Below are 15110 nucleotides of genomic sequence, written 5' to 3'. Positions count from 1 at the left end.
GGTGGCTCTCCATTGTCCAAATGAAAATGAAGGTTGAAAACTTACCCAGAGGGCAAAGTGAAATGACATAATCACAATCAACTACAGCCAACCAGAACTGGTTATAACCTGGTTGTAATGAAGTAATTTCAACCAGTTTTGTCTGCAGTGTATAAAACACAATAAGCTGATGTCCACTGAATCTTTTCACACCACTAACAATACCTTCTCTTTATTTCCATGGAAACACCTGGTCACCTGCTGTTACTGATACATGGAGAAGAACACAACTTTGTAGAAGAATTGGCAGAATTGGCAAATTCTAAACAAAATGTTTATATGAAACACATGCACTGAATAACCAATGCCAACTACACTATAATTGGCAAAATAATTAGCTTAATATGTCACAGTCAGTGGCTTTCCACTGACCGATTATTGGGAGTTCTGATCAATAGATGTGACTCATCTCACTGGTCACCTGGATAATATACAACTCCTATTAGCACAAGCCCAATACACAACATTTGGTGATGCGTTTCTTGATAAATTAGCAAATTAGTGCTGTTTTCAGCGTCTCTATATTACTGTCTCTCCCCCTCCTCTCTTTCTCTCTCTCTGACAGTCACTGTACAAACAAACAGACACACACACACACACACACACACACACACACACACACACACACACACACACACACACACACACACACACACACACACACACACACACACACACACACACACACACACACACACACACACACACACACACACACACACACACACACACCACAGCAGCAGGTCATGGTGAAGTTTTAATGGCTTCTAATTGCGATTTGCTGTTTCAGATCCTTTTAGTTGTGTGTTATTTTCCAGCACCTCTCCACTGTCAGAACACAGCACCGTCACGGAAGCAGACAGAGCAGAGGAAAGGTAAATAAAGAGGAAAGGAGGGGATTGCTGAAGAATTTACTTGAGTTACTTCCATTCTTGTGTTGCGTAAGGTATAAATTAGACTTTCGAAAAACCTCTTGAAGATGTGTTATTCTCATAGAGAAAGTAATCCTTGCTAAAAGAAGAAGACATTATACAGTATACCAGAGAAACACAAATCCCACCACCTTGTGTCCTTAGAGTCAACCCTAAGTCTCCGTCTCCTGTGACTGTCTTGGGACAACAGTAAATACCTTGTGAAACGCTGCATGTCTCCACTTCAGGCTACTTTCAACCATCCTTACTCAGTGGTTGTTATAGCGCTACACAGTCCTACAGTTTTTGTTTTACAGTGCTGCTACAGAGAATCAAATCAAATCAAAGTTTATTTGTCACGTGCGCCGAATACAACAGGTGTAGGTAGACCTTACAGTGAAATGCTTACTTACAAGCTCTAACCAATAGTGCAAAAAAGGTGTTAAGTGAACAATAGGTAGGTAAAGAAATAAAACAACAGTAAAAAGACAGGCTATATACAGTAGCGAGGCTACATGCAGACACCAGTTAGTCAGGCTGATTGAGGTAGTATGTACATGTAGATATGGTTAAAGTGACTATGCATATATGATGAACAGAAAGTAGCAGTAGCGTAAAAGAGGGGTTGGCGGGTGTTGGGTGGCGGGTGCCAGGACACAATGCAGATGGCCCGGTTAGCAAATGTGCGGGAGCACTGGTTGCTCGGCCCAATTGCGGTAGTATGTACATGAATGTATAGTTAAAGTGACTATACATACAGTATATGATAAACAGAGAGTTTACACAATGCAAATAGTCCGGGTAGCTATTTGATGACCTATTCAGGAGTCTTATGGCTTGGGGGTAAAAACTGTTGAGAAGCCTTTTTGTCGTAGACTTGGCACTCCGGTACCGCTTGCCATGCGGTAGTAATGATAGTAGAAAAATGCTCAGTGACCATACACACAAGTATAATTACAGTACATCAGCTGTGTAAGGTAAAACATTGCCTGTCTTATTTTACTTTACAAACTCGAAGAGGATGGAAAGTCATTATTAATAACGATTTCATTCTAAGTCATCTGCAAAACATAATTGGATGTTGACTAGGAAGTTGAGGGGTAAACAATGTCATTTTATTCAAGTAGTGTAGTGGGATACCTCAGGGTGTTAGGGAGTAGTCTAAACTAGAGCCCTTTACTATAGAGTGATACAGTAGGGTGTTAGGGAGTACAGTCAGTAGACTATGACTAAAGCCCTTTACTGTAGTGTGATACCTCAGGTTCTAAGGCAGTAGACTAACACCAAAGCCCTTTACTGTAGTGTGATACCTCAGGTTCTGAGGGAGTAGACTAACACCAAAGCCCTTTACTGTTGTGTGATATCTCAGGGTCTGAGGGAGTAGACTAAACTCCAGCCCTTTACTGTAGTGTGATACCTCAGGGTCTGAGGTAGTAGACTAACACTAAAGCCCTTTACTGTAGTGTGATACCTCAGGGTCTAAGGGAGTAGACTAAACTACAGCCCTTTACTGTAGTGTGATACCTCAGGTTCTGAGGGAGTAGACTAAACTACAGCACTTTACTGTAATGTGATACCTCAGGGTCTGAGGTAGTAGACTAAACTACAGCACTTTACTGTAATGTGATACCTCAGGGTCTGAGGGAGTAGACTAAACTCCAGCCCTTTACTGTAGTGTGATACCTCAGGGTCTGAGGGAGTAGACTAACACTAAAGCCCTTTACTGTAGTGTGATACCTCAGGGTCTGAGGGAGTAGACTAACACTAAAGCCCTTTACTGTAGTGTGATACCTCAGGGTCTGAGGTAGTAGACTAACACTAAAGCCCTTTACTGTAGTGTGATACCTCAGGGTCTGAGGGAGTAGACTAAACTAAAGCCCTTTACTGTAGTGTGATACCTCAGGTTCTGAGGGAGTAGACTAAACTACAGCCCTTTACTGTAGTGTGATACCTCAGGATCTGAGGGAGTAGTCTAAACTACAGCACTTTACTGTAGTGTGATACCTCAGGGTCTGAGGGAGTAGTCTAAACTACAGCACTTTACTGTAATGTGATACCTCAGGGTCTGAGGGAGTAGTCTAAACTACAGCACTTTACTGTAGTGTGATACGTCAGGGTCTGAGGGAGTAGTCTAAACTACAGCACTTTACTGTAGTGTGATACCTCAGGGTCTGAGGTAGTAGACTAAACTCCATCCCTTTACTGTAGTGTGATACCTCAGGGTCTGAGGGAGTAGACTAAACTACAGCCCTTTACTGTAGTGTGATACCTCAGGGTCTGAGGTAGTAGACTAACACTAAAGCCCTTTACTGTAGTGTGATACCTCAGGGTCTGAGGGAGTAGACTAACACTAAAGCCCTTTACTGTAGTGTGATACCTCAGGGTCTGAGGTAGTAGACTAACACTAAAGCCCTTTACTGTAGTGTGATACCTCAGGTTCTGAGGGAGTAGACTAAACTACAGCCCTTTACTGTAGTGTGATACCTCAGGATCTGAGGGAGTAGTCTAAACTACAGCAATTTACTGTAGTGTGATACCTCAGGGTCTGAGGGAGTAGTCTAAACTACAGCACTTTACTGTAATGTGATACCTCAGGGTCTGAGGTAGTAGACTAAACTACAGCACTTTACTGTAATGTGATACCTCAGGGTCTGAGGGAGTAGACTAAACTCCAGCCCTTTACTGTAGTGTGATACCTCAGGGTCTGAGGGAGTAGACTAACACTAAAGCCCTTTACTGTAGTGTGATACCTCAGGGTCTGAGGGAGTAGACTAACACTAAAGCCCTTTACTGTAGTGTGATACCTCAGGGTCTGAGGTAGTAGACTAACACTAAAGCCCTTTACTGTAGTGTGATACCTCAGGGTCTGAGGTAGTAGACTAACACTAAAGCCCTTTACTGTAGTGTGATACCTCAGGGTCTGAGGTAGGAGACTAAACTACAGCCCTTTACTGTAGTGTGATACCTCAGGGTCTGAGGGAGTAGTCTAAACTACAGCACTTTACTGTAATGTGATACCTCAGGGTCTGAGGTAGTAGACTAAACTACAGCCCTTTACTGTAGTGTGATACCTCAGGGTCTGAGGGAGTAGACTAAACTCCAGCCCTTTACTGTAGTGTGATACCTCAGGGTCTGAGGGAGTAGTCTAAACTACAGCCCTTTACTGTAATGTGATACCTCAGGGTCTGAGGGAGTAGTCTAAACTACAACCCTTTACTGTAGTGTGATACCTCAGGGTCTGAGGGAGCAGTCTAAACTACAGCACTTTACTGTAATGTGATACCTCAGGGTCTGAGGGAGTAGTCTAAACTACAGCCCTTTACTGTAATGTGATACCTCAGGGTCTGAGGGAGTAGTCTAAACTACAGCACTTTACTGTAATGTGATACCTCAGGGTCTGAGGGAGTAGTCTAAACTACAGCCCTTTACTGTAGTGTGATACCTCAGGGTCTGAGGGAGTAGACTAAACTACAGCCCTTACTGGAACAGTCACACCATAGAGATGAGGCGAAGAGGAAGTCGACTCAGAGAAGACGAAGAGTGTATGTAAATAATTTATTACTCAGACTCTCCCAGTGGCAAAGTGATCTGAACAGACACACATTTCTATAAAGCAGGTAGCTTAACCTCCTGGTATTAATATTAAATACATGTTTGCTTCTCCAGTATTCTCTAAGATGTTTTTCTTGATGTTGGGGTTGTATATTTAAATGTCAAGAATAGCTGAGTGATTGATACAGTATATCCCCAAGATGTCAAATGATTTGACAGTTTACACACACACACACACACACACACACACACACACACACACACACACACACACACACACACACACACACACACACACACACACACACACACACACACACACACACACACACACACACACACACACCCAAACAAGCAAGCAAACCCAAATGCACACACGCACACACAAACACACGCACACACTTGCTCTGATCATTTAACCTGTTTACAGATTTTACTCCAAATCATCACTAAACTCAACAGATTAAACGACAACTCCATCCTACGATGCCTGTAGATACTGTATATGCCAAACTCTCTGTCCACGATAATCCCCCATTACTTCCTTCATGTCTGTCTGATAGCTGTCCTCTTCACTCTCCTCCTGGTAATGAGGCCTGGAGGATAGAGGATGGTTAGTATCCTTTGCAAAGAGAAAACGTAGGACCACCCTCATCCAGAGAGAACTAGGGAAGATTGCCTCTGAGAAAATCAAGTTGAAAGGTTCTCTGACTGCCCCCAAACCACCACACCCATTCCGCATCCATGCCCCTCACCAAAACTAATTGCGAGAAATTGCTGGTTGTGGGAATATATACTCTTGATGTTGATTGCTGCCCATCTGCTGAGGGGGATTGTTTTATGTAATTTCAGTAGCAAACAGCCTCTCTGACTCAGAGCCAATCAGACAGATTAAGGGATGGACGGACGGACCTTCACCTGTAACCTGAATACAAACACAAATACACATTGAAGTTCAATCTACAAAGCTTGTCAATTGGCAAGGTCTGAGTAACTTGAATTCAGTGATCTGGGCCCCTATCCACAAAGCCTCTCAGAGTGGGAGTGCTGATCTAGGATCAGTTTTTCCTTTCAGATCATAATTAATAAGATTATATGGACAGGTTGGGACCTGATCCTAGATCAGCACTCCTACTCTGAGGCGCTTTGTGAATACGGGCCCTGATCTCACACTGACATAAATGATGCAGTTGAGAGTGAGGATATCACAGTTGTCAAATCTGTATGTATGTACAGTATGTGTATTAGAGCATACATAATACACACAACATGGGAAGACAGGAATCCTGATATCATTAACAATCTGAACACATTATCGTCAGAGGCTGCTGCTGGGTATTTATACTAGCTGTACTGACGTGTGTTCCCTCCGTGTGTGTGGCGGTGTGTGTCCATGAGCTTGGGGAGGTCAGGGGCCTGGTGAAAAGTCACTCTTCTCTGTCCCTCTCTGATTACCAATTACTGCTGTGCGCTCCAGCGAAGGTCTCAGCCGAGCAGCCAGGTCTGTCTTAATGAGAGAGAGGGGCCACAGCCACGCATCTGACGTCAGCCCTGTAAATACCAGCCTTGATCAGCCACAAACAAAGCCAAGGAGCCACGAAGAGACAGAGGAAGAGAAAATGAGAGGGAGGGAAGAGGGGAGTAGGGGAGAGAGTGGTAGGGAAGAGGGGAGCAGGGAATAAAGGAATTCTTCTCGATTCCTTTATTCCCTTCCTATTGTCTACCTTTCTCCCTCTCTCTCTCTCTCTCTCTCTCGCTTTCCCCTTCTCTCTCTCGCTCTCCTTCTCTCTCTCCCTCTCATTTATGTGAAATTAAAGGTTTCTGCTCAGCCTATAATTAGTTGACCCTGACTCTAATTAGAAATGCTCTGTGCAGTGCCACTTCAGATTAGACACAACCCCATATGTCCCTTAGTGTGGTCGCCGTGCAGAGGAGTGTGTGTGTGTGTGTGTATCTGTGCATTGGTGCTGTACAAAAATGCCACAGAGCCTTCATCCAAAGATAAGGGGTACACTGCCAATCAGCCAGTCAAATTGTGTGTACTGGCACTAAAATAGTCCCCAGTGCCTTGGTGTCTCTGCCATGGATGGTAGTTAGGCAGCTCGCTCTCATCATGTCTCTATCAAAGCCAGGTAATCAGAATAAGAGGGACAGGTTCATTCAGCATTGGCCCTGGCTCACTTTAGATGTTTCTATTGATGTGTCCGGTGCAGATCAAGAAGCGGTCTATTAATAGGTCTATTAATTGTAGCCAATCCACAATGACTAGGTTGACCAGAGCCCTGCGCACTAGATAGGGAATAGAGTGTCATTTGGGATGGAGACCTGGTGTATACCTCCCCCCAACACTTACATGTCCAACCCATCCTAGTGAAGTCAGTCACTGGCCCGGACACCTTCAGGGGCGAGAGGCCCCTCAGACTGGGATTTAATCAGAGGCTTCTCCCTCGGCACGATCCTCCATGAGCCTCATCAGAACATGCACAGGAATAATGTGGCACAACCTTTAGTGAAATGTCAGAAAATATCACCACTGGAAAGCATCTTCATTAAGTAAAACGAAGTGGGTTGGCTGAAAGACCTTTTTTCACCTCCTTGTAAGCGGAACGGAATTAGCTTCTGCAGCATGGAGAGTGTGTGGAGAGAGAGAGACAGACAGAGAAGGAGACAGAGAGAGACAGCGAGAGAGAGAGAGAGAGAGAGAGAGAGAGAGAGAGAGAGAGAGAGAGAGAGAGAGAGAGAGAGAGAGTGAGCACCAAAGCCCCACTGATCCTTACGTGGGGGAAATTATATTTATTTATTGAAAGTTTGAAATAAAGTTTAAGTGTTTGGAGTAGAGAATCAGGTAGTGACTCCAGAGACATGATAGCTCAGAGTTAGATGTTTAAAGTGAACATAGCTATTTAGAACACGGAAAACTAAGAGCCAAAAACACACACAGCATATCCTTGACTGGGATTTCCTATAACTAGAGGCAGTGGTGTTGAGGCTAGATAGCAGAGAAACACAGAGAGCTGTGGCTTTAGGGCACAATGGGTTCCTGGAAAAGAGTTGCATGTCTGACTAGAACAAAATTGCACTCAACAGATGAGAGGAGAGAAAATGAAATGAAGTGAAAATGAGAGAAAGAGAGATAGTGAAATAAACTGTTTAGCCAGACATAATGGTCAGCATCTGGAGAGAAGAGTGTTCTTGGAGGACACTTAGATGAGAAAGAACATATTTATCACGAATAATAAAATTGCAAATTGAGGGCAGAGAGAGAGAGAGAGAGAGAGAGAGAGAGAGAGGGTAAAGGAAAGGGATTAAAAGTGTATCGATCGGGGCCCTGCAATCGCTTCTCACATTATATGAAGCCATTTTTAATTCACCCCAACACTGTGGAGAGGGAATAGAGAAGATGAAGACAGGAATAGAGAAGAGAGAGTGAGAGAGAGAGAAGATGGTGAGAGAGAGGGGGGATAGAGTATTGAAGAAGAGGAGTGAGAAAAAGAGCCAGGATTGGAGGGCTTGTCCTGATCAATAGGCTTGTACATCTGGAGATGTCTCAACCCCCCTTTCTCTCGCTCTCTCTCTCTCTCCCTCCCTATTTCCCTTTCTCTCCTCTCTCTCTCTCTCTCCTCTCTCTCCCTCCCTATGTCTCTCTCTCCTCTCTCTGTCCTCTCTCTATCTCTATCCTCTCATACAGGCAATAGAACCCTCATAAACCTCTCACCATGCTCCATGTTCTCTCTCCTCTCTCTATCTCTCTCCTCTCATACAGGCAATAGAATCCTCATAAACCTCTCACCATGCTCCATGTTCTCTCTCCTCTCTCTATCTCTATCCTCTCATACAGGCAATAGAACCCTCATAAACCTCTCACCATGCTCCATGTTCTCTCTCCTCTCTCTATCTCTCTCCTCTCATACAGGCAATAGAATCCTCATAAACCTCTCACCATGCTCCATGTTCTCTCTCCTCTCTCTATCTCTATCCTCTCATACAGGCAATAGAACCCTCATAAACCTCTCACCATGCTCCATGTTCTCTCTCCTCTCTCCCTATCTCTCTCCTCTCATACAGATGAAATAGAACCCTCATAAACCTCTCACCATGCTCCATGTTCTCTCTATCTCTCTCCTCTCATACAGGCAATAGAACCCTCATAAACCTCTCACCATGCTCCATGTTCTCTCTCCTCTCTCTATCTCTCTCCTCTCATACAGGCAATAGAACCCTCATAAACCTCTCACCATGCTCCATGTTCTCTCTCCTCTCTCCCTATCTCTCTCCTCTCATACAGATGAAATAAAACCCTCATAAACCTCTCACCATGCTCCATGTTCTCTCTCCTCTCTCTCTATCTCTCTCCTCTCATACAGATGAAATAGAACCCTCATAAACCTCTCACCATGCTCCATGTTCTCTCTCCTCTCTCCCTATCTCTCTCCTCTCATACAGATGAAATAGAACCCTCATAAACCTCTCACCATGCTCCATGTTCTCTCTCCTCTCTCTATCTCTCTCCTTTCATACAGGCAATAGAACCCTCATAAACCTCTCACCATGCTCCATGTTCTCTCTCCTCTCTCTATCTCTCTCCTCTCATACAGGCAATAGAACCCTCATAAACCTCTCACCATGCTCCATGTTCTCTCTCCTCTCTCCCTATCTCTCTCCTCTCATACAGATGAAATAGAACCCTCATAAACCTCTCACCATGCTCCATGTTCTCTCTCCTCTCTCTCTATCTCTCTCCTCTCATACAGATGAAATAGAACCCTCATAAACCTCTCACCATGCTCCATGTTCTCTCTCCTCTCTCTATCTCTCTCCTCTCATACAGGCAATAGAACCCTCATAAACCTCTCACCATGCTCCATGTTCTCTCTCCTCTCTCTATCTCTCTCCTCTCATACAGGCAATAGAACCCTCATAAACCTCTCACCGTGCTCCATGTTCTCTATCCAGCAAAAATACACTGACAGGAAAACAACATCCCCCACTATAATTACCCTTTCATGGTGATGTCTTGACTTAAACGTGCTTCTAGAAATAGGCTCTCCATTTAAATATAGTGGTGAGTGCAATGCACTCTCTCCATCATATTGTTAATGGACAAGTTCCTTTGGTTTTAAACTCCCTCTTCAGTGTGGTATTTTACTCTCCAACTAGTCCTAATGCAATCAAAGCACAAACACACAGCGTTGTTTTGTCTAGAGACTGGGGACACTGTCTGATGAATCTCCCTCAGATCTGCGTGTGTTAATGTCATCAATAGAATCAGTTCCAGACAAAACGCGGTATCTGTCAGCGACAATGCCCTGTCTCTCAGAAGCCAATCTGGAATTGGCACCATTCCTCCAGTGAAGGTTGGAACGCACTACGACACTCTGCTGTAAAATTGACATTGTGCTTCTACTGTCACATCTCACAAATGAACATGAAGCCTACTGATGTGATGTGTGACACTTTCAAACTGAAATTGTGTCAGTATTTCATTTTGTTTATCTGTTATCTGACTGGTAAACATTGGCATCTACCTTCGTATCACTTAGTACAAGAGTTCGAGAGAGAGAGAAAGGGTTAGAGAGAGAAAGCGAGAGGACGAGAGGGAGAGAGAGAAAGTGAGTAAGAGAGAAAGAGAGAGAGAGAGGGTTAGAGACAGAAAGCGAGAGAACGAGAGGGAGAGAGAGAAAGTGAGTGAGAGAGAAAGAGAGAGAGAGGGTTAGAGACAGAAAGCGAGAGAACGAGAGGGAGAGAGAGAAAGAGAGAGAGAGAGAGAAAGAGAGAGAGAGAAAGAGAGAGAGAGAGAGAGAGAGAGAGAGAGAGAGAGAGAGAGAGAGAGAGAGAGAGAGAGAGAGAGAGAGAGAGAGAGAGAGAGAGAGAGAGAGAGAGAGAGAGAGAGAGAGAGAGAGAGAGAGAGAGAGAGAGAGAGAGAGAGAGAGAGAGAGAGAGAGAGAGAGAGAGAGAGAGAGAGAGAGAGAGAGAGAGAGAGAGAGAGAGAGAGAGAGAGAGAGAGAGAGAGATATCACGGGTGATAGGACTGATCATACGTATGGAGGAAGCCTGGCTGTGATAAGTAGGTCTGTGCTGGGTTAAGGAATGACCCTGAAACAGGCTGGGATGCAGTGAGAGGTCTTGTTTGAACATTTCCTCCACATCTTCTCATGTTCTGCCACTCTGGCTAATTGACTACTATTTTCAAAGAAAATTCGTAGAAATCCAAATAACTTCACAGATCTTCATTGTAAAGGGTTTAAACACTATTTCCCATGCTTGTTCAATGAACCATAAACAATAAATGCACATGCACCTGTGGAACAGTCATTAAGACACTAACAGCTTACAGACGGTAGGCAATTAAGGTCACAGTTATGAAAACTTAGGCCACTAAAGAGGCCTTTCTACTGACTCAAAAACAACAGAATAAAGATTCCCTGGGTCCCTGCTCAGAACGTGTCTTAGGCATGCTGCAAGGCATGAGGACTGCAGGTGTGGCCAGGGCAATAAAATGCAATATCCGTACCGTGAGACGCCTAAGACAGCGCTACTGGGAGACAGGACGGACAGCTGATCATCCTCGCAGTGGCAGACCACGTGTAACAACACCTGCACAGGATTGGTACATTCGAACATCACACCTGCGGGACAGGTACAGGATGGCAACAATAACTGCCCGAGTTACACCAGGAACGCACAATCCCTCCATCAGTACTCAGACTGTCCGCAATAGGCTGAGAGAGGCAGGACTGAGGGCTTGTAGGCCCGATGTAAGGGAGGTCCTCACCAGACATCATCGGCAACAACGTCGCCTATGGGTACAAGCCCACCGTCGCTGGACCAGACAGGACTGGTAAAAAGTGCTCTTCACTAACGTGTCACGGTTTTGTCTCACCAGGGCTGATGGTCGGATTCGCATTTATCGTCAAATAAATGAGCGTTACACCGAGGCCTGTTCTCTGGAGTGGGATCGATTTGGAGGTGGAGGGTCTGTCATGGTCTGGGGCGGTGTGTCACAGCATCATCAGACTGAGCTTGTTGTCATTGCAGGCAATCTCAACGCTGTGCGTTACAGGGAAGACATCATCCTCCCTCATGTGGTACCATTCCTACAGGCTCATTCTGACATGACCCTCCAGCATGACAATGCCCCCAGCCATACTGCTCGTTCTTTGCGTGATTTCCTGCAAAACAGGAATGTCAGTGGATCGGAGGGTGAGGGCTAGGGCCATTCCCCCCAGAAATGTCTGGGAACTTGCAGGTGCCTTGGTGGAAGAGTGGGGTAACATCTCACAGCCAGAACCGGCAAATCTGGTGCAGTTCATGAGGTGGAGATGCACTGCAGTACTTAATGCAGCTGATGGCCACACCAGATACTGACTGTTACTTTTGATTTTGACCCCCCCTTTGTTCAGGGACACATTATTCCATTTCTGTTAGTCACATGTCTGTGGAACTTGTTCAGGTTATGTCTCAGTTGTTGAATCTTGTTATGTTCATACAAATATTTACATATGTTAAGTTTGCTGAAAATAAACACAGATGACAGATAGAGGACGTTCAATTTTTTGCCGAGTTTAGTACAGGCGAGTACTGAGAAGCGTAAATTGGTTCACTTTGCACTCACTAAAACATTTATGACAGTGGAAAGAAGAATAAAATATTGTTTTAAAACGGATTTATACTTGCAATAGCAAAATTAATAGAAAAGCACTCTTTGTGAGGGCTGCATGGTGGGTTTACATTTCAATGTGTGAAGGAACCATGGGTCAGAGAGAAAGATGGGGGAGGGGAGTGAGAGAGAAAGACAGACAGACAGACAGACAGACAGACAGACAGACAGACAGACAGACAGACAGACAGACAGACAGACAGACAGACAGACAGACAGACAGACAGATAGATACAGACAGATACAGACAGATACAGACAGAAAGACAGAGAAGAGGCAGAGAGAGAAAGAGAGGAGGAGAGAGGGCTACTTGTACTCATTCATTTCAGTGGGAGAGAAAAGATTAAACGATAAAGTCATGATTATATTGGGTTTTAATGTCATTGCTTTTAATCACGCTATCAAAATTATACCTCAGGAGAAGTGGATACACATTACCCTGACATGTATTAAGTGACTCAGTTAAATTAATTGTAGTGTAGTGAATGAATTATAGTGAAGTGTAGCTGTAGTGATACAGTGCCTTGCAAAAGTATTCATAACCCTTGAATTATTCACATTTTATTGTGTTAGAAAGTGGGATTATAATGGATGTAATTGTCATTTTTTGTCAACAATCTACACAAAATACTATGTAATGTCAAAATCTAGATTTTTTAAATTAAAATATAGTTGCATAAGTATTCAGCCCCTTTGTTTTAAGAGTCAGAATTTGCTAAACAAATCACATACTAATTTATATGAACTCACTCTACATAGAATAATAAGGGTTGACATGATTTCTGAATGACTAACCATTCATCTGTCCTCCATACATACAAGATCTGTAAAGTCCCTCAGTAAAATATTGAATTACAAGCACAGATTCAACTACAAAGGCTTTTCGACTGCCTCGTAAAGAAGGGCAGTGATTGGTAGATGGGTAACAATAAGAAACTGAATATCTCTTTAAGCACGTCCACGTTAATAATTATGCTGTGGATGACGTTTTAAACCACCAAGACACATCAAAGATACAGTCCTCCTGAACTGAGCTGCAGGACAGGAAGGAAACTGCTCAGAGATGTTACCATGAGGCCATTGCTGAGTTTAAAACAGCTACGGAGTTCAATGGCTGTGACGGGAGAAAACTGGGGATGGATCAACAACGCTGTAATGACTCCGTAGCTGTTTTAACAATAATGACAGAGTGAAAAGAAGAATAAAAATATACAGAATACAAATATTCCAAAACATGCATATGTATGCAACAAGGCACTAAAGTAATACAGCAACAACACAGAAAACATAGCAAAATAATCCATATTTTGGCCTAAATGCAAAGCCATATGTTTGGGGCAAATCCAACACAACACATCACAGAGTAAATGCCTCCTTATTTTCAAGCATGGCCGTGGCTGTGTGATGGTATGGGTATGCCCGAGTGGTGCAGCGGTCTAAGGCACTGCATCTCAGTGCAAGAGGCGTCACTACAGTCCCTGGTTTGAATCCAGGCTGTATCACATCTGGCTGTGATTGGGAGTCCCATAGGATGGTGCACAATTGGCTAAGCGTTGTCCGGGTTTGGATGGTGTAGGTCATCATTGTAAATACAGTAATAATTTGTTCTTAACTGACTTGCCTAGTTAAATAAAAGGTACAACAATAATAAGCAAATAAACAGGGTGGAGCTAAGCACAGGCAAAATCCCAGAGGAAAACCTGCTGCAGCCTGCTTTACACCAGAGACTAGGAGAGGAATTCACCTTCCAGCAGGACAATAACCTACAACACAAGGCCGAATCTACACTGGAGTTACTTACCAAGAAGACCGTGAATGTTCCTGAGTGGCCAACTTTCAGTTTGGACTTAAATCTGTTTTAAAATCTATGGCAAGACTTGAGAATTGCTGTCTAGTCATGATCCCCAACATCTTCATAGAGCTTGAAGAATTTTGAAAACAATAATGGGAAAATATTGCACAATCCAGGTGTGCAAAGCTCTTATAGACTTACTCAAGAAGACTCACAGCTGTAATTGATGTCAAAGGTTTCTAACATGTATTGACTCAGGGAGCTGAATGACTATATTTAAGTTACTTAATTTGAATGAATAAAAACAATTTAAAAAAAATCAATTTTGACATTACAGAGTATTTTGTGTAAATTGTTGACCAATAAATTACAACTAAATAAATGTTCATCCCACTTTATAACACACTAAATCCAAGGGGTCTGAATACTTTTGCATGGCACTGTCCTACTAGTAAACCTAGCATGAATACAAAATGAATAGTTGTATTAAAATACTGTCAAGAAACGTGGGTATATTTTCCATAATATCAAATACAACAGCGTGAGGGCCTCCCAAGTGGCACAGCAGTGCTTGAGGTGTCACTACAGACCCTGGTTTGATCTTAGGCTGTGTCACAACCGGGAAACCCATGAGGTGGCGCACAATTGACTCAGCATTATCCAGAATAGGGTCTGGCTGGCCGGTATTTCCTTGTGCAATTACGCTCTAGCAACTACTTTTGGCAGGCCATGCACCTGCAAGCTGACTTCAGTCGCCAGCTGTTTCCTCCAACACATTGGTACGGCTGGTTTCTGGGTATTTTTTTAAACCTTTATTTTACTAGGAAAATTCTTAGTAACAATGAAGGCCTACTTCAGAACAGTGTGTTAACTGCCTTGTTCAGGGGCAGAACAGATTTTCACTTTGTCAGCTCGGGGATTCGATCCATCAACTTTTTGGTTACTGGCCCAATGCTCTAACAACTAGGCTACCTGCCGGGTTAAGAGAGCAGCTTGGCAGGGTCGTGTTTCAGAGGACTAATGGCTCTCGACCTTTGCCTCTCCCGAGTCCGTAGGGGAGTTGCAGTGATGGGACAAGATAGTAACTACCAATATATAAATAAATACAACAACGTGTACAGAAACAGTACCACCGTTATTGAACTTAAAATGTCCTCTT

Source organism: Oncorhynchus keta, chromosome 31 (assembly GCF_023373465.1).
Source record: "Oncorhynchus keta strain PuntledgeMale-10-30-2019 chromosome 31, Oket_V2, whole genome shotgun sequence".
Classification (NCBI taxonomy): domain Eukaryota; kingdom Metazoa; phylum Chordata; class Actinopteri; order Salmoniformes; family Salmonidae; genus Oncorhynchus; species Oncorhynchus keta.
The sequence above is the reverse complement of the archived record's forward strand: the minus strand, read 5'-3'. Positions refer to the sequence as shown.